The 19578-nt window shown below is 51.1% G+C and overlaps 1 long non-coding RNA gene across 1 annotated transcript in view; it reads left to right on the forward strand.

Annotated features, from left to right (window-relative positions):
* LOC142289773 (uncharacterized) overlaps positions 1-14184 on the forward strand; it is a 166461-nt gene extending 152277 nt beyond the window's left edge. Inside the window, exon 3 of the long non-coding RNA XR_012750156.1 lies at positions 13860-14184. This is a non-coding gene — a long non-coding RNA (uncharacterized LOC142289773). The remainder of the gene's footprint in view (positions 1-13859) is intronic.
* Positions 14185-19578: the final 5394 nt, after the last annotated feature.

The following is a 19578-nucleotide window of genomic DNA, read 5'->3' on the forward strand; positions in this document are numbered from 1 at the left end:
AGGTACTCAACAACTGCCCTCTTCTGCTCACATATCCTGACCAACATGTGCAGAGTTGAATTCCAACGCGTGGGGACATCACACACCAGTCTGTGAGCCGGAAGATGCAAACGGCGCTGAAAGCCGGCAAGGCCGGCTGAAGCAGTAGGTGACTTTCGAAAATGTGCAGACAGGCGGCGAACTTTTACCAGCAGATCAGACAGCTCTGGGTATGACTTTAGAAACCGCTGAACCACGAGGTTGAGCACATGGGCCACGCATGGAACATGTGTTAGCTGTCCTCGCCTCAAAGCCGCCACCAGGTTCCGGCCATTGTCACACACGACCTTTCCTGGCTTTAGGTTCAGAGGTGTGAGCCAGTGATCTGCCTGCTGTTTCAGAGCTGTCCACACCTCTTCTGCATTGTGGGGTTTGTCACCTATGCAGATTAGCTTCAGCACAGCCTGTTGCCGCTTCGCCGAGGCAGTGCTGCAGTGCTTCCAGCTTGGGACTGGTGTGGAGGGTAAAGTGGATGAGGATGCGCAGGAGGAGGAGGAGGCTGAAGAGCATGACATTCCGGAGCTGTAGATTGTGGGTGAAACCCTGACTGAGGTAGGGCCTGCAAACCTTGGTGTGGGAAGGACGTGTTCCGTCCCTCGCTCAGACTGGGTCACAGCTTCCACAATATTAACTCAGTGTGCCGTCAACGAGATGTAGCAGCCTTGCCCACAAGCACTTGTCCACGTGTCTGTGGTTAGGTGGACTTTGGCTGAAACAGCGTTGTTCAGGGCACGTGTGATGTTTTGTGACACGTGGTTATGCAATGCGGGGACGGCACACCGGGAGAAATAGTTGGGGCTGGGGACCAAGTAACGTGGGACAGCTGCCGCCATCAGGTCGCGGAATGCTTCTGTCTCCACCAGCCTAAAAGGCAACATTTCCAGCGCAAGCAGTCGCGAAATGTTAGCATTGGCATGTGGGGCGTTGGCAGTGTATTTGCGCCTGCGTTCAAAGGTTTGCTGAATGGATAACTGAACGCTGCGCTGGGACAAGGACGTGCTTGATGATGGTGTTATTTCTGCGTAGGCAACTGCAGGTGCAGGACCGGAGGAGGCTTGTTCGCAGGCAGCATGGACAGGGGATTGGCTCGCATGCACAACAAGCGAAGACGTAGCAGTGACATCAGCAAGCACTGCTCCTCGACTCTGTTGTACTTCCCACAAAGTCGGGTGCTTGGCTGACATGTGCCTGATCATGCTGGTGGTGGTCAGGCTGCTAGTTTTGGTACCCCTGCTGATGCTGGCATGGCAGGTGTTGCAAATGGCCTTTTTAGAATCATCTGGAGCCAACTTAAAAAACTGCCAGACTCGGGAAGACCTAACATTTGTACAGGCACCTTGTGTCGTTTTGTTGTTCCGGGGAACGGTTGCCTGACTTCTGCCTGGAGCCACCACCCTGCTTCTTACTGCCTGTTGGGATGCTACGCCTCCCTCCCCCTGTGCACTGCTGTCCTCGCTCTGCATATCCTCCTGCCAGGTTGGGTCAGTTACTGGATCATCCACCACGTCATCTTCCTCTTCCGCACCCTGCTCCTCCTCCTGACTTCCTGACAATTGTGTCTCATCATCGTCCACCCCTTGTTGAGACACGTTGCCAACTTCGTGAGAACGTGGCTGCTGAAATATTTGGGCATCTGTACATACGATCTCCTCATGACCCACTTCAACAGGAGCTGGCGAGAGGCCAGAATGTGCGAATGGAAACGTGAACAGCTCTTCCGAGTGTCCAAGTGTGGGATCAGTAATGTCTGAGGACGTGTACTCAGCCTTGTGGTAGGAAGGAGGATCAGGTTCTGAAATGTGCGGTGCAGTATCACGGCTACTGACACTTGATCGTGTGGAAGACAGAGTGTTTGTGGTGGTGCCAATCTGACTGGAAGCATTATCCGCTATCCAACTAACAACCTGTTGACACTGGTCTTGGTTCAAGAGCGGTGTACTGCTGCGGTCCCCAAGAATTTGGGACAGGACGTGCGAGCGAGTAGATGTGGCCCTTTGTTGTGGCGAAATTAGAGCTTGCCCACGACCTCGGCCTCTGCCTGCACCACCATCACGTCCACTTCCTTGTTCGTTGCCAATGCCCTTGCACATTTTGCAATTCTGTGCTGACGTGTATTCACTAGACTTGTGCGTTATATCCAAGTTTGTGCAAAACGCACACAAGTGCACCTGTACACTGCCACCGACAGGCACACACGTGCGGTTTTTAAATGCAAGCACGGACGCACTAAGAACCTAACAGGTTTTTAGGAGCGACAATTACTGAGAAGTCTGACACTATCAGACACTGCTGACTGATGTGTATTATTCACTAGACTTGTGCGTTATATAATAGTTTGTGCAAAACGTGCCCCTGTACGCTGCCACCGACAGGCACACACGTGCGGTTTTTAAATGCAAGCACGGACGCACTAAGAACCTAACAGGTTTTTAGGAGCGACAATTACTGAGAAGTCTGACACTCTCAGACACTGCTGACTGACGTGTATTACTCACTAGACTTGTGCGTTATATAATAGTTTGTGCAAAACGTGCACCTGTACGCTGCCACTGACAGGCACACACGTGCGGTTTTTAAATGCAAGCACGGACGCACTAAGAACCTAACAGGTTTTTAGGAGCGACAATTACTGAGAAGTCTGACACTATCAGGACTGTTTTAGACTGTGTACACCAGCCCCAGATATGATGAAGGCTGGTATACGGTCACCACTAGGAATGGCTATATACCCTGCCTGCCTCCCTGCCTGTATACTGCTACAATAGTCCTGACAAGGACTCTTCTGGTCACTAGCCTGTATTCCGACCTGGCTATACCCTGCCTGTATACAGCAACAATAGTCCTGAGAAGGACTCTGCTACTGTACTCCGACCTGGCTATACCCTGCCTGCCTGTATACAACTATAATAGTCCGGAGAAGGACTTCTGGTCACACTGTTTGCAGCTCTGCTACGGAAATAACTATAAAGGGCCGCAAACCTTTCCCTGAAGCAGCAACACTCTCCCTGCACTGACTGTCTGGATGGCTGTGTGCAGAGCACAGCGCGCCCGCCGGTATAAAGGCTCGGTCACGCTGTGCAGGCCGGCCAATCACTGCAATTCCACAACTAACAGGGCTGTGGCATTGCAGTGGTCTGCCAGCCAATCCCTGCATGAGGGCTGGCTCTCAAAAGAGCGCCAACATGCAGGGATGAAGACCACGAGTACAGCACGAGTATCGCGAGATTACTCGGTCCCTGCCGAGTAGCCCGAGTACAGTGATACTCGTGCGAGTACCGAGTAGTAACAAGCATACTCGCTCATCACTAACTCTGACCAGTTCTATTTCCGTGGGGTCATCTTCACGCAAAAGCTTACTAAAAATATCCTTTGCTGCTGCGGCTAGAGCTTCATAGGCCATGGATTCTGGGAGGCCCTTGATGCATATATTGTTTCTATGCTCCCGGTTTTCATGGTCTTCAAGCATCGATAGGATCTTCTGGAGCTGGATCTCATGAGTTGTCAGGCAGTCAAGCATATTGTTGGTGTGCTGTATCATGGATGTTTGGCTGCTTTCCACTGCCTCCAGCCTGTGACCTTGTTGGAGTAAGGCCTGCTTAATCTCCCCCAGTTCTTTTCCTATGGGCTCTAGTGCTTTGTTCAGGATACGTTTTATGAAAGAACGGGTGACCGGGTTTTCACGTGAGCCTTCCCTTGTGTCTGAGTCGGATGTAGAGTCGTTCTCCATTTGCGTGACTATATGCTTGGAGGATTTAGTAGTGTCCAGGATCTTAGATTGTTTTTTCAGGCATTTATCCACATCTGCTTGGGTAACAGAGTTAATGGATTTAGTAGTGGCACATGGGGTTCTGGCGTTGATTTTTCTCATGGTCTCCATTCAAGTACTTAGATTCGTATATAGAAGGAGAAACTGCAGTAAGCCAATATTAGCTCCCCCTTAGCTCACATGGCAGTGCTAGTTCAGACGCACATGTTTCTCAATGAGGGCGCCTTTCTGTGCCGCTAGATTTAACGATCTCTGCTTCTCTGTTGCTCCTTTTTTAAGTTCGGTATGAGGGTGGAAGGAAAAAGAAGCTTGCTAGCACTTAGAGGCCTTGTGAATGAGGGCTAGGGCACCCAGTGGGTTGCGGGGCCAGAGGCTTTTGAGACTCCCCTATGTATCATGAAGAGCAGGTGGCAGGCTCAGTATATAGCAGGGGTTAATATATTGTCCACTATGAATTGGCTCTCTGTCGGCACCAGTCCCAAAGATCCCCTATTCCCTTGATTAGCTTCTGTATCTCAAGGCCCGGTGCTTTATGCCAAGGCAGAGAATGGCAAGGGGTTTAGTAACCGGGCCTGGAGCTCCTAACAGCACATCTCCTCGCCTTTTTGGACTCAGAAAAAGGGGTATCCTGCACAGGTCTGGATTAACCCCTGCAAGGTTTTCCTCCCCAGCAGGGGCTAACACAGTGGTGCTGCTGGAGGTTGTATATCTCTCTAGGGAAACCCCTCACGGGGACATGGGAGGCTGGTTTGGCAGACTTCCAGGGGAGAACTGCGCCCGTCCAGGACCCGACGGGCTGGGGGGCGGCTGGGCCGGAGCCCCGTCACCTTGAGTGTGCACCTCTGGGGGTAATCGTTCCACTCACCGCCCTTCGGGTTGCAGAGCTTCCGTCCTCTTCCTCCCTCTACCTGGGCTCCAGAGCACCGCGGGAAAGGAGCTCAGCTGCCGCGTGTCTGCAGACCTCACAAGTTTATCATCCACTACCACGCTGAGCTGCTACTCCTCCCGGTAAGAGGGCAGAGGAAGCAAGAGGCCTCCAGTCTCCAAGATGGCAGCAGCCCCTCATGGTCCAGGGAGCAGAGGCCTCCAGCTGGCCCGCCGATCCGGAGCGATGGCACCGACTAAATAGTTTTTATTGAAAAATATTTCAGAAAATAAAAATATTTTAAAATTTTTTGGACAAACAGGGGGGATAAGCCAAAGAACAATCCTTCCATAAGCTACTCCACTTTATACACGTGTGTATCACATAGACAATACAGATGACATACAGGGGCAGACTGGCCCACCAGGAGGTCGGGAGAACCCCCGGTGGGCCCCTGCTATTGATGGCCATGCCCCCTAGGCCCCGTCCCCCTACCCCCCCTGGGCCCCTATGGATGTGTGTGAGACGCCCCTCCCCACGGCCGGTAATTTCACTAATCATATCGGCACATTGCCGATATGATTAGTGACAATCCCATTCCCTCTGGAGCGGCAAACAGGGAGAGCGATCTCCCCGCTCTCCCTGCTGTCACTGTCGGTGCCGCGCGGCTCTCACTCATCTGCGCAGCGACACTGCAGGAGGAGGCAGTCTCAGAGTGATGACTGCTTCCTTCCTGTGCAGGGGCTGGCAGCATCGCGCTGCGCATGGCGGAGGACGGACCGGCGTCACCCCACTGGCTGCAGCAGCACGTGAGTATAGAAGGCGGGGGCCCCGGGGGAGGGTGCGGGGGCCCGGGGAGCGAGCAGGGGCCCCGGGGGGGTGCGGGGGCCCGGAGAGCGATCTGGGGCCCCGGTGGGAGGTGCGGGGGCTCGGGGAGCGAGCAGGGGCTCCTGTGGGGGTGCGGGGGCCCGGAGAGCAAGCAGGGGCCCCGGGGTGGGAGTGCAGGGGCCCAGGAAGGGGCCCCTCATACTCACCTGTCTGCAGCCTCCCGGTGCCATGTCCACTCCCGGTACCGCGGCTCCGGCTGTGTGCAGACGGCCGGGACACCTCCGATAGCTGCAGGACCTGGCGCTGATCAACTGATGCGGTCACCTGATGGAATCAGCTGACAGTGATAGTGACAGCGGTGACGCCGGCTTTTTACTATCAGCTGATGCCGTCAGGAGACTTTATCAGCTGATTACCGCCGGGTCCTGAATTGATCGGTCTGACAGGAGTCTGCACAGAAGTGTGTGGGTTTTTTTTCTTTTTCTTTTGCACTGATGCATCAGCTGATTGTATAAACGGCTTTTATACAATCAGCTGCTGTGTGATGGAATTCACATCCTTGATCCTGACACATCATCTGATCGCTCTGCCTTCCAGCAAACGATCAGATGATATTGGATCCGGATTGGACGGCGTGGGACCCTTGACCCAGGATTACTGCGGAGGGGGGTTCATTATTTCAATAAAGATGGAGTCACTAATTGTGTTGTGTTTTATTTCTAATAAAAATATTTTTCTGTGTGTTGTGTTTTTTTTTATCTTTACTAGAAATTCATGGTGGCCATGTCTAATATTGGCGTGACACCATGAATCTCGGGCTTAGGGCCAGCTGATAATATACAGCTAGCTCTAACCCCATTATTACCCAGCGAGCCACCCGACATCAGGGCAGCTGGAAGAGTTGGATACAGCGCCAGAAGATGGCGCTTCTATGAAAGCGCCATTTTCTGGGGTGGCTGTGGACTGCAATTCGCAGAGGGGGTGCCCAGAAAGCTTGGGCACCCTGCACTGCAGATTCCAATCCCCAGCTGCCTAGTTGTACCTGGCTGGACTCAAAAATATGGCGAAGCCCACGTCATTTTTTTTTAATTATTTAATGAAATTCATGAAATAAAAAAAAAAGGGCTTCCCTATATTTTTGGTTCACAGTCGGGTACAAATAGGCAGCTGGGGGTTGGGGGCAGCCCATAGCTGCCTGCTGTACCTGGCTAGCATACAAAAATATGGCGAAGCCCACGTCATTTTTTTGGAGGGCAAAAAACTCCTGCATACAGTCCTGGATTGAGCATGCTGAGCCTTGTAGTTCTGCAGCTGTCTGGTCTCCTGCATACACTAGTGGAGAATGAAGAACATATTGAGGAAGGAAATGACATCAGACCTTTTTTTTCAACAATCTTTAATGGCATTGTTCACTGATAAAAAACGCATAAAAAAGCAGTGAGCAAAAACGCAGCCAAAAACGTAAAAACGCATCGCGTTTTTACCGCGGGTGCATTTTTGTGCGTTTTTCTGCGGCCAAAAAACGCAGAAAAAACACCTAGTACGCACATACCCTTAGTGTGCAGAGAGCTGCGGAGGAGGACGGAAGACAGAGGAGAGGCCACCGATGCTTGGAGCAGATAAGCGCTCAGTGACCCGAAGTTGCAGGGAGAGGGGCCACATAAGATGGCAGCTATATGTGGCTATATGGGGAGAGGGGCCACATTAAGATGGAAGCTATATGTGGCTATATGGGGAGAGGCCACATAAGATGGGAGCTATATGTGGCTATATGGGGAGAGGGGCCACATAAGATGGCAGCTATATGTGGCTATATGGGGAGAGGAGCCACATTAAGATGGCAGCTATATGTGGCTATATGGGGAGAGAAGCCACATTAAGATGGCAGCTATATGGGGAGAGGGGCCACATAAGATGGGAGCTATATGGGAAAAGGAGCACATGGGATTTTATCTGCTGGGGAAAGAGGCCATAATGGGATGGGACCTGCTGGGGAAAGAGGCCATAATGGGATGGGATCTTCAGGGGAAAGAGGACATAATGGGATGGGATCTGCAGGGTAAAGAGGCCATAATGGGAAGTGATCTGCAAGGGAAAGAGGCCATAATGGGATGAGATCTGCAGGGGAAAAGAGGCCATAATGGGATGGGATCTGTAGGGGAAAAGAGGTCATACTGGGATTAGATATGGAGGGGAAAAGAGGCCATAATGGGATGGGATCTGTAGGGGGAAAGAGGCCATAATGGGATGGGATCTGCAGGGGAAAGAGGCCATAATGGGATGGGATCTGTATGGGGAAGGTCATCCATTCCAATTTTAGCAGGGCTCCTTTAGTAATAATTTTTAAAAACTGTAGAAAAATCATTTAATACAATAAGACTGACAGTGACTGGAACAACTGATGCTGGACAGGAGAGGAAGGGGAAGGAGATTTCACTTTAAATTACTTGTATTTTTTGGTTGAGGAAATTGCGTGAAAATGGGTGTGGCTAACAGAATGGGTGTGGTTACAGAATGGGTGTGGTTTTCAAATGGGCGGGGTTTACAGATAACCTGTTAAAAATTTGAATCCCACCCCTGCTATATATAGTACAGCAACTGCGTGGTGCTGGTGGGCCCCAAGATTGATTTTTCCTGGTGGGCCCCAGGTACTCCAGTCCGCCGCTGATGACATATATTCTAGGATAATTCACTAGAAGTGATCAGAAGAATACAAAAATACAAAATATTTTCTGGATCAGAATACAAATTGGTATTGTCAAAAATAAATATTTGCTTCAACAATTAAATATACTCAAGATGTGCAATTTCAAGGGTGATAGTCAGATGTATGGATTCCTAAAAGGCCAAATAAAGTGCTATATGCATAAAGACCCTATAAGAAAATATTGCACAATCCACAGGATGAGAGAAAAAAGGCAATGGAATTACTTTCATAAATATTCTTACTAGGATTGTAGTTTATTGGAAAGCAGTCTCACACCAGTCTTTGTGTCTTGTTTGTCCTATTTAATGTCACAAATTTAAGCACCTTGGAGAACTTTGGTGATGGTTCCTGAGAATAGAGTCCAGGGCTTCTCAGGGCAAGTCATCGTGGAGCAGGGGATGTCCAAAAAAGTAGGACACTGTCCGTTGTAAGGAAGTGTAAAGGCCACTATCGGTACCGATATCGCTAGCGTGGGTACCCGCCCCCATCGGTTGTGCGACATGGGCAAATCACTGCCCATGGCGCACATCGCCCAGACCCGTCACACTACTTACCTGCTCTGCGACGTCGCTGTGACCGGCGAAACGCCTCCTTTCTAAGGGGGCAGTTCGTTCAGCGTCACAGCGACATCACAGCTGCGTCACTGAACCACCGCCCAATAGAAGCAGAGGGGCGGAGATGAGCGGGACGTAACATCCCGCCCACCTACTTCCTTCCGTATTGCGGGCGGGAGGCAGGTAAGGAGAGGTTCCTCATTCCTGCGGTGTCACACGTACCGATCTGTGCTGCCGCAGGAACAAGGAACAACTTCGTTACTGCTGCAGCAACGATATTAGAGAATGGACCCCCATGTCACCGATGAGCGATTTTGCACGTTTTTGCAACGATGCAAAATCGATCATAGGTGTCACACGCAATGGCATCGCTAAAGCGACCGGATGTGCGTCACAAATTCCGTGACCCCAACGAGATCGCTTGAGCGATGTCGCAGCGTGTAAAGTGGCCTTTAGTATAGAGTATTGATAAGTGAGAGACTTCCATTTCTCTATCCTACATAGATTTAATATTGCGCTCTTGAATCAGGATTCATGTTCACTTGCACTAAAACATTTTAAATTTAAATTCTTAAAATATGTTGTCTTTTTGATATTTAATAAAAAATATTTTTTAAGAGGTTCATTGTTGTAGTAGGTTTGTTTTAAGTGTTTAGAGGTCAACCTTACCTCCTATCCTTATCGTCAGGGGTCCCTGTGCATCTTTTTTTCCTTTCTTTGCACCGCACACCCGGCCTCATTCTTCTCAGTCGTAACAAGGACTGTTTGGAGTTTCTGCCTCTTGCCTAGTTTGCTCCTAAGAACTGTACCTCTACAGCTATCTGGACCTCACCATTTCTTTTCTGTGGGGATTTTCAACCATTGTTTTTCAACTTTTTAGGGTGCCATAGGATGAGAGATTTTTTTTCCGATTAATTAGGTCTGGAAGTAGGTCAAAAAGGGTCTTTTGGTAGCTAGTGAGCAGGCCAAGAGAGGTGCTAACCACAAATCTAGGAAGGCTCCTGTCTTTAGTGTGGGGGATTTTGTGTGGTTATCCTAAAAAATATGTATGGATAATGGTCACGTCTAGGAAGTTTTCTCCTAAATTTGTAGGTCCTTATAAAGCTATTAAAATTTTGACTCCTGTGACAGTTAAGTTGCAATTTCCGATTGCCTGGAGGATCAATAATTCCTTCCACTCTTCCTTTTTTAAACCTTTTCATGAGATTCCTGGTCCTCAAGATATTATTGAGGTGGATTTGGAGGAGGATCGTGAGTATGAGGTTGAGCGAATTCTTGGGGTCAAACTGCTCAAGCGCCATCTACAGTTTTATAAGCAAAAGGAGAACAATGAGCAAAAAATGCTGAATAAAAGATTATTTTTATTTATAGTCAAAGTGCACAGTGCATAACGTATTTTTGGAAATGTAATACAAGGGATGTACAAAAGATGATAAGGGGATCAAACAACTGGACACCTTCCCTTTTGATGAAGCGGTAATGTTTTGCTAATCTGTTCGTTAAATGTGCATTTCAGCTCCTGGGTCATGTATTCCTTTTGTGCCATTCTTTACAACGGATCTTCCTTTGGGAGATCCCACCTATTGCAAATCCTCCTTCTGTGAATCCACATTGCTGAATTCCTGGATCAGTTTTTAATATATATACCTCTGGCATTTGGAGTTTCCTAGACATTAATGGTTTTGTTAGTCAACTGATCTACCTTCCATTCTAATTTTGTGTATAGCATTACCCATATAATTGTAAATGGTTGTACTTTCTTTATGGTATAATTGGTATAAATGATCGGGTGCATTCTTGCTGTGTGGACGGTTCCTCTGTCTGCTGCACTATGGTCCTTTTCTCCTTTGTCTTAATGCTGATGGTTGTTATTAACTTTATTTTTCATTTCTGGGCTTTATCATCTTCAGGTGTTTTCCATTGTACCGTTTTGCATTGTCCTATCACAGTGTGGGTAGTGATATATATATATATATACATATATATATATATACACATATATATTCTCCATTCACTGTATTTCCATTCTGACTTTACTTCTAGATGGATTATAGCTATGAACTTTCATTCCTTTGAAGGGATTTTCCCTGCTAGGCAGACACCATTTGCATCTCTGATGTGTGTTTATTTGCCTGACTTCCCAACACCATTCATCTTTCCTCAGTTAGCTTGGTGGGAGGTTATTCTTTTTTAATGTATTATTCTCCTTTTTCCCCCTTTGTGCACATGTTTTAAGTTTCTTCCCCTTGGGTTCCTGTATATCTCTGCACACTTCCCACACTTCCCCTCTCCTGGTTAGCTGTGTGCAGTGGCCTCCTCTCTGGTTCATCAGAAGGTACGAGAAACCCATTGACGGTGTCATGCATGGTCTGGATCCATGTTTACGGATTACTACTACACAACTTACCATGTGTCACTCGGATCGGCACCCGCAGTTTGCTTTTACTTGTTTGGACTCCATACACACTTCCAACAAGCAACCTGGTTTCTGTAAGTAGCTCTGTTCTGTCTGGTGTCGGTTGTTTTATTCATCTTTGCTTCTGGCACTTTAGGAGTTAATGCGTCCTGGAGCAGTGGCTGGCTTCTTAGTGAACCAGGTTGCTTGTAGGAAGTGTGTACGGAGTCCAAACAAGTAGTAGCAAACTGCGGGTGCTGATCCGAGTGACGCATGGTAGGTTGTGTAGTAGTGATCCGTAAATGTGGATCCACACCGTGCATGTCAGACGGCCTTTAGGGAGCCAGGTTCAAAGTGGTGTTTTTTATTTGTGCAGCTCGGGATTTTCTAGTCTCTATATGGACCATAAGGGCATGGGTGTGGCTTCTTCATGTTGTAGCCTTTTTACTACTTTCATTACCCATGTATAAGTGAGGTACCTGCATAACACTTTGTCTCTGAAGGATTTCTTTTTTTCAGATGATTCATTTCTCTTTCAATGAGAGTACAGATGAGTGAACCCAAGGTTCACTGCTCGGTGTTTGTACCAATCAGACTTTAGTTAAAAAACAGAGTTTGGGTTCAGTGTTCGGGTGCATTATGTCTGAACACAACACAACTCACATGAGTGTCGCTGTGCTCGGGTACGCTCGGTGCTCGGCAAAGTGTGAGCCACTTGCAGTGTTTGAACAGCTCACACTGGGGGTAACAACAGCATGATCGGATGTAGTGTGTGCCAAAAAAAAAAATTTAAATGGAAAAATCCTGCCCATCCACCCCCGGAAGTAATCTGTTTATGGCTGGTTGCATGTGGGCGGAGACCCGAACTACCCAATTAATAACTTCCATTGTGATTCACATCAAGTTTGGGTCCCAAACTGATCTTATTTTAAAGTTTGGCTGAACCCTCCAAACCGAACTTTCATGGGTCCGCTCATCCCTAATTGAAAGCTTTTGACAACATGTTGAGGGTTCACAGCAACAGCTTTCAAATGTAAATGCTCCAAACCTTTTACCTGCTTAATTGATGATAACGAGAGAATAGCCTATGCAGCCCATTAAAGAGATTTTGAGATTATTGTCCAATTAAATTTGGTCCCTTGAAAAAGAGGCAGCTACATATTAAAGAGCTGTAAAGGTCCAGTCACACTAAGCAACTTACCAGCGATCCCAACAACGATAGGGATCGCTGGTAAGTTGCTAGGAGGTTGCTGGTGAGCTGTCACACTGCGACGCTCCAGCGATCCCACCAGCAACCTGACCTGGCAGGGATCGCTGGAGCGTGGCTACATGAGTTGCTGGTGAGCTCACCAGCAACCAATGACCAGCCCCCAGCGCCGCGTGGAAGATGCTGCGCTTGGTAACTAAGGTAAATATCGGGTAACCAACCCGATATTTACCTTGGTTACCAGTGCATGCAGCTACACGTGCAGAGAGCAGGGAGCAGCACACACTGAGCGCTGGCTCCCTGCTCTCCTAGTTACAGCACACATCGGGTTAATTACCCGATGTGTGCTGCAGCTAAATGTGCACAGAGCAGGGAGCAGCGCACAATGCTTAGCGCTGGCTCCCTGCTTTCCTAGCTACAGCACACATCGGGTTAATTAACCCGATGTGTCCTGCAGCTACATGTGCACAGAGCAGGAGCCGGCACTGACAGTGAGAGCGGCGGAGGCTGGTAACAAAGGTAAATATCGGGTAACCAAGGACAGGGCTTCTTGGTTACCCGATGTTTACATTGGTTACCAGCCTCCGCAGAAGCCGGCTCCTGCTGCCTGCACATTAGTTGTTGCTGTCTCGCTGTCACACACAGCGATGTGTGCTTCACAGCGGGACAGCAACAACTAAAAAATGGCCCAGGACATTCAGCAACAACCAACGACCTCACAGCAGGGGCCAGGTTGTTGCTGGATGTCACACACAGCAACATCGCTAGCAACGTCACAAAAGTTGTTCGTTACCAGCGATGTTGCTAGCGATGTTGCTTAGTGTGACGGGGCCTTAATTCCTAAACCCTTACAAAAATTAGGATGTGAATACCCTTAAATTAAAACTGAGACTCCGCACTTTAAGCCCATATTGAATGTATAACTGTATCTTGAATATGTTTTGGTAAACAGCTAAAATGCCAAAACTTGTGTCACTGTCCAAATATTTCTGGACCTAACTGTACTTCAATTCATGGCCAAAGAAATAAGATAACATAAGTTGCTTATGGTAAGTGGGTATATATGTCACGCTCCCCGGGTCCTCTGCTCCGCTCCCCGGGTCCCCTGCTCCGTTCCCCGGGTCCTCTGCTCCGCTCCCCGGCTCACCTGCCACGCTCCCCGCTCTCCAGCCTCCGGTGCCCGTACTTCCCAGGCCCCCTGGTCTCCGCTCCCGGCGCCCGACGGCTTCCCAGTCCCTGGCCGGCTCCCCTGCGTCCTCCTCTCAGCTTCCTGCCCTGGCTTCTGGCACCCGGGCCGCGCGCATGCGCATTAGGGCGCGCGCGCGGTCACTGACCCTTTCTTAAAGGGCCAGTGTCAACTAACAGGAAATGATGCACACAGGTACAGGGTATATAGGGGGTTAATGTCCAAGGGAGCGGGGCCTGTTCTTCGTGTTTTCCCAAGCTAGGAGTCAGGTCTCCTTGTGTTTTGTGAGATACTTACCTCTCTGTCTTCTAGAGCCGATCCTGCATCGCCATCCGGTCCTGCTGTACCTCGAACCCCGAACGCTGCCCATCTGCCATCCTGACAGTCCGTACCATCTCGGATCCCTGCGGTGACCCGTCATCTCGCTCCAACGGTTCCGGACCCCGCCTGACACCATCACGGCTTCCGAACCTGAGCTCCGTCACCCGGACCACCATCAGTGACCTCGTGGTCCCAGGGACTTCTCCATTTTCTCCCAGTGCACGGACTGTCCTGCTACCTAAAGTGCTCCGGCCACCGGACTCCTTTCCCTCATCCGGGAGTTCGGCCCAGTGGATCCACCTCCAGGGTCTACCCGTCCATCTGGCCCTAACAGTAAGAACAGGCCATGGATCCCGCAGAAGCACTAGCGGCCTTGCATGAGGAACTCCAACGCCAGCGTGAAGTCCAGACCCGCATGCTGAATTTTATGACCTCCGTGGACGCCCGCTTGAACACGCTACAAGCCTCGGTCACATCTGCAGCGCCCCGGGCCTCCACTAGTCAAGCCACGACCCCCGCTCCCGTGGCTGCCTCTTCGGATGCTTCCAGACTGCGTTTGGCCTCACCACCCCGGTACGCCGGAGATCCCAAGACCTGCAGGGGGTTTATAAACCAATGCTCCCTCCATTTCACGCAGCTGCCACATCTGTTTGCCTCCGACCAAGCCAAGGTCGCCTTCATCATGTCTCACCTAGAGGGCGAGGCACTGGCGTGGATGAACCCCTTGTGGGAGAAGGAGGAACCTATGACCAAGAACCTCCAGGAGTTCCTGCAGGCCTTTCGCAGCACCTTTAACGAACCCGGACGCGCCTCCGCGTCTGCGTCATCACTTCTCCGGTTACGTCAGGGAACACTGACGGTGGGTCAATACGCCATCCGTTTCCGCACCTTGGCTTCAGAACTCGGGTGGAATAACGAGGCCCTAACCGCCGCCTTCTGGGAAGGACTATCGGGTCGAATCAAAGATGAGCTGGCTGGACGTGACGTACCGTCCACCCTGGACGCCCTGATTACCCTAGCGACTCGAGTGGACATACGCTTTCAGGAGTGGTCCAAAGAGGTATCCCGTGAGAGACGTCCGGTACGGCATTCCTCTCCTCCACAGAAGCCCGCCGTACTCCAGTCAACGGCCTCTGGTGTCTCCGTCCATGAGCCCATGCAGATCGACCGTGTGCGACAGTCTGAACAACGTCGAGCAGAGCGGCTCGCCAAGGGTCTTTGCTTTTACTGCGGAGAGGGCACACACCTGCTACGCGCCTGTCCAGAGAGGCCGGGAAACTCCAAAGCCTAGGGTTGGTAGGAGAGGCCACCCTAGGTGCTGGGACTCTCTCAGACCCAGTTACATGGACTGTGCAAGTGACAACGGGAGAGACGCGGTTTACGGCTGAGGCGTACCTCGATTCTGGGGCAGCAGGCAATTTCATCCAGCAGGCCACGGTGGACAAGTACCAGGTGCCTGTTACTCCACTCGCCAAACCTCTTGTGATTGCCTCTGTGGATGGGAGACCCCTCTCAGACACCATCTCCTGGATCACCAAGCCGCTTGAACTGCGTATCGGTGCTCTGCACACCGAGAACATCGCTCTCCACGTCCTCCCACATATGTCACATCAAATCCTGCTGGGCCTTCCCTGGTTGCGGACACACGAGCCTTCAGTCAGCTGGGGCACTGGCGATATCACTCGATGGGGGTCTTCTTGCCATGAGAGGTGTCTGAAGACCATACAACCTATCCGGCGACCTCCGGTTCCCGAGTCCCTACCGGGACTGCCCTCAGCCTATTGGTCCTTCGTGGACGTCTTTGATAAGAAGGAGTCCGAAGTACTTCCGCCACATCGTCCTTACGATTGTGCCATTGACCTGCTCCCGGGAACTACACCACCTCGAGGACGGATATATCCACTGTCTCCAGCCGAAACAAGGGCCATGTCTACGTACATCACAGAGAGCCTGGCTAAGGGATTCATCCGGAGATCCTCCTCTCCTGCTGGAGCAGGCTTCTTCTTCGTAAAGAAGAAAGATGGTGACCTACGCCCATGTATAGACTACCGGGGATTGAACCTAATCACCGTGAAAAACAAGTACCCCCTGCCGCTCATCCCCGAATTGTTTGATCGGCTCAGAGGAGCTCGTGTGTTCACCAAGTTGGATCTTCGGGGTGCCTACAACCTGGTCCGTATCCGCTCAGGGGATGAATGGAAGACCGCGTTCAACACTCGCGATGGGCACTATGAATACTGCGTGATGCCCTTCGGCCTGTGTAACGCACCAGCAGTCTTCCAAGAATTAGTGAACGATGTGTTTCGGGACCTTCTCTACGTCTGTGTGGTGGTATATCTGGATGACATCCTTGTCTTTTCTCCGGACCTCCAGACCCACCGAGAGAACGTGCAACTGGTTCTACAAAGACTGAGAGAGAATCGTCTGTACGCCAAGTACGAGAAGTGCGTCTTCGAACAGTCTTCTCTCCCCTTCCTGGGGTACCTCATCACCGATACCGGACTGCAGATGGATCCAAAGAAGGTCTCCTCCATTCTCAACTGGCCTCCTCCTTCTGGACTGAAGGCAATCCAACGCTTTCTGGGATTCGCCAACTATTACCGCCAGTTCATTCCTCACTTCTCGGCTCTGACTGCTCCTCTCTCCGCCTTGACCAAGAAGGGGGCTAATCCAAAGGACTGGTCACCTGCGGCCGACGCCGCGTTTGGCTCTCTAAAGCGAGCCTTTGCCTCCTCTCCTGTACTCCACCGTCCAGAGTTAAACCGCCAGTTCACCTTGGAGGTGGATGCATCCTTCACGGGAGCCGGAGCAGTGCTCATGCAGAAGTCCTCCTCCGGGAAGATGGTGACGTGCGGTTTCTTCTCCAAGAGCTTCTCCACGCCTGAACGCAATTACACCATCGGTGACCGAGAGCTATTGGCGGTCAAACTGGCTCTGGAGGAATGGCGCTATCTTCTGGAAGGAGCAGTGTTCCCTGTCATTGTTTACACGGACCACAAAAACCTGGAATACCTGCGGACTGCTCAGCGACTGAACCCACGGCAAGCCAGGTGGTCCTTGTTCTTTGCCCGGTTCGACTTCCAGCTTCATTTCCGACCCGCGAACAAGAATGTACTTGCTGATGCCTTGTCTAGGTCTTTCGTGCCCGTGGAACAGGAGGAAGAGACATCTCAACCCATCATCTGTCCAAGTAAGATTATTCCGGTGGCTCCTGTCACCCTGGCCCAGATACCGCCCGGGAAGACCTATGTCTCTGAGACTGACAGGCAAAAAGTGTTACACTGGGGCCATGCCTCGAAAACAGCCGGTCATGCAGGTCAGAAGAAAACATGGAGTGCTATTGTACGTCATTACTGGTGGCCATCCCTTCGCACGGACGTCGCCTCTTTTGTCTCTGCCTGCTCCTCCTGTGCCAGGAACAAGACTCCCAAACACCTGCCATATGGCCGTCTTCTGCCTCTGCCCATACCCTCAGTTCCCTGGCAACACATAGCGATGGACTTTATTACGGACTTGCCATTGTCCTCCGGACACACAGTCATATGGGTCGTGGTGGATCGGTTCTCTAAAATGGCCCATTTCGTTCCTATGGCTGGACTGCCCTCTGCCCAGGAACTCGCGGACGCCTATATACATCACATCTTCCGCTTGCATGGCTTTCCATCACACATAGTGTCCGACAGAGGAACTCAGTTCACCTCCCGCTTCTGGAGGGCTCTCTGTAAACAACTGGGAGTGACTCTGGACTTTTCTTCGGCCTACCATCCTCAGTCGAACGGCCAAGTGGAACGGGTCAATCAGATCTTGACCTCCTTCTTACGTCACTACATCAATGCCCATCATGACGACTGGTCCACGCTTCTTCCTTGGGCTGAATTCTCCCATAACCACCACGTCAGTGAGTCCTCCTCCAGCTCTCCCTTCCATGTCGTTTACGGACTTCAGCCTACCGTCCCATTGCCTGTATCCTCTTCCTCGGATGTCCCTGCTGCTGATGCTGTAGCCCGTGACTTTACAACCATTTGGGACTCAGTTAAGGCCTCCATTGCACGTGCATCCCTGCGGATGAAGAGACACGCGGACAAGAGACGTCTGGATCCTCCGTGTTTCTCTCCAGGAGATCTCGTCTGGCTTGCTTCCAAATACATCCGACTGAAGATACCATCCTACAAGCTGGGACCTCGCTACATCGGACCGTTTAAAGTCCTCGGCAAGATCAATGAGGTCTCCTACAAACTACAGCTCCCGGCCACGATGAGGATACCCAACTCCTTCCACGTGTCTCTGCTCAAGCCGGTTGTCCTTGGTCCCTTCTCCGCTGCCGCCAGTCCGGCTCCCCCTCCTATTGCTGAGGACGACATCTATGCGGTAAGGGATATCGTGGCCATGAAGACCGTACGAGGTCGACAGTTCTTCCTGGTGGACTGGGAAGGGTATGGTCCTGAGGATAGGTCCTGGGAGCCCAGGGAGAACGTGGGCACTCCTCTGATCCGTGCCTTCCTGTCCCGGTTGCGGGGAGGGGGCGTGGGGGGGGGGTACTGTCACGCTCCACGGGTCCTCTGCTCCGCTCCCCGGGTCCCCTGCTCCGTTCCCCGGGTCCTCTGTTCCGCTCCCCGGCTCACCTGCCATGCTCCCTGCTCTCCAGCCTCCGGTGCCCGTACTTCCCAGGCCCCCTGGTCTCCGCTCCCGGCGCCCGACGGCTTCCCAGTCCCTGGCCGGCTCCCCTGCGTCCTCCTCTCAGCTTCCTGCCCTGGCTTCTGGCACCCGGGCCGCGCGCATGCGCATTAGGGCGCGCGCGCGGTCACTGACCCTTTCTTAAAGGGCCAGTGTCAACTAACAGGAAATGATGCACACAGGTACAGGGTATATAGGGGGTTAATGTCCAAGGGAGCGGGGCCTGTTCTTCGTGTTTTCCCAAGCTAGGAGTCAGGTCTCCTTGTGTTTTGTGAGATACTTACCTCTCTGTCTTCTAGAGCCGATCCTGCATCGCCATCCGGTCCTGCTGTACCTCGAACCCCGAACGCTGCCCATCTGCCATCCTGACAGTCCGTACCATCTCGGATCCCTGCGGTGACCCGTCATCTCGCTCCAACGGTTCCGGACCCCGCCTGACACCATCACGGCTTCCGAACCTGAGCTCCGTCACCCGGACCACCATCAGTGACCTCGTGGTCCCAGGGACTTCTCCATTTTCTCCCAGTGCACGGACTGTCCTGCTACCTAAAGTGCTCCGGCCACCGGACTCCTTTCCCTCATCCTGGAGTTCGGCCCAGTGGATCCACCTCCAGGGTCTACCCGTCCATCTGGCCCTAACAATATAGATGAAACAGCAGTGGCATGCAGTTGCTGCTTTTTGAGGTAAAACATTTCCCTTCCTGTTTTATCACAGGAGTGAGTGATCAGCCACATCACCAATTCTGTGATCTCATCATAAAGGAACTGACATGTAAGCTCGATGGCCACGGAAGCTCCTACGAAGAATGAACATGTCACTTCTTTTAACCGCTTCAGGTTTTCCCATGGAACATGTACACAGTAATATCATTTTGACATTGCTGTGCAGTATGTTCATATTATTGTACTCTTTCTCTGTGGGTTATTTTCAGGATGATTCCAAGCGAAATCAGCCTGAAAAAGATGCAATGTGCACATACCGTCTTGTGTGTCTTTGTGCAAAGTGAGCAGCTTACACTAACGCCCCTCCACTCTA

Source organism: Anomaloglossus baeobatrachus, chromosome 2 (assembly GCF_048569485.1).
Source record: "Anomaloglossus baeobatrachus isolate aAnoBae1 chromosome 2, aAnoBae1.hap1, whole genome shotgun sequence".
Lineage (NCBI taxonomy): Eukaryota > Metazoa > Chordata > Amphibia > Anura > Aromobatidae > Anomaloglossus > Anomaloglossus baeobatrachus.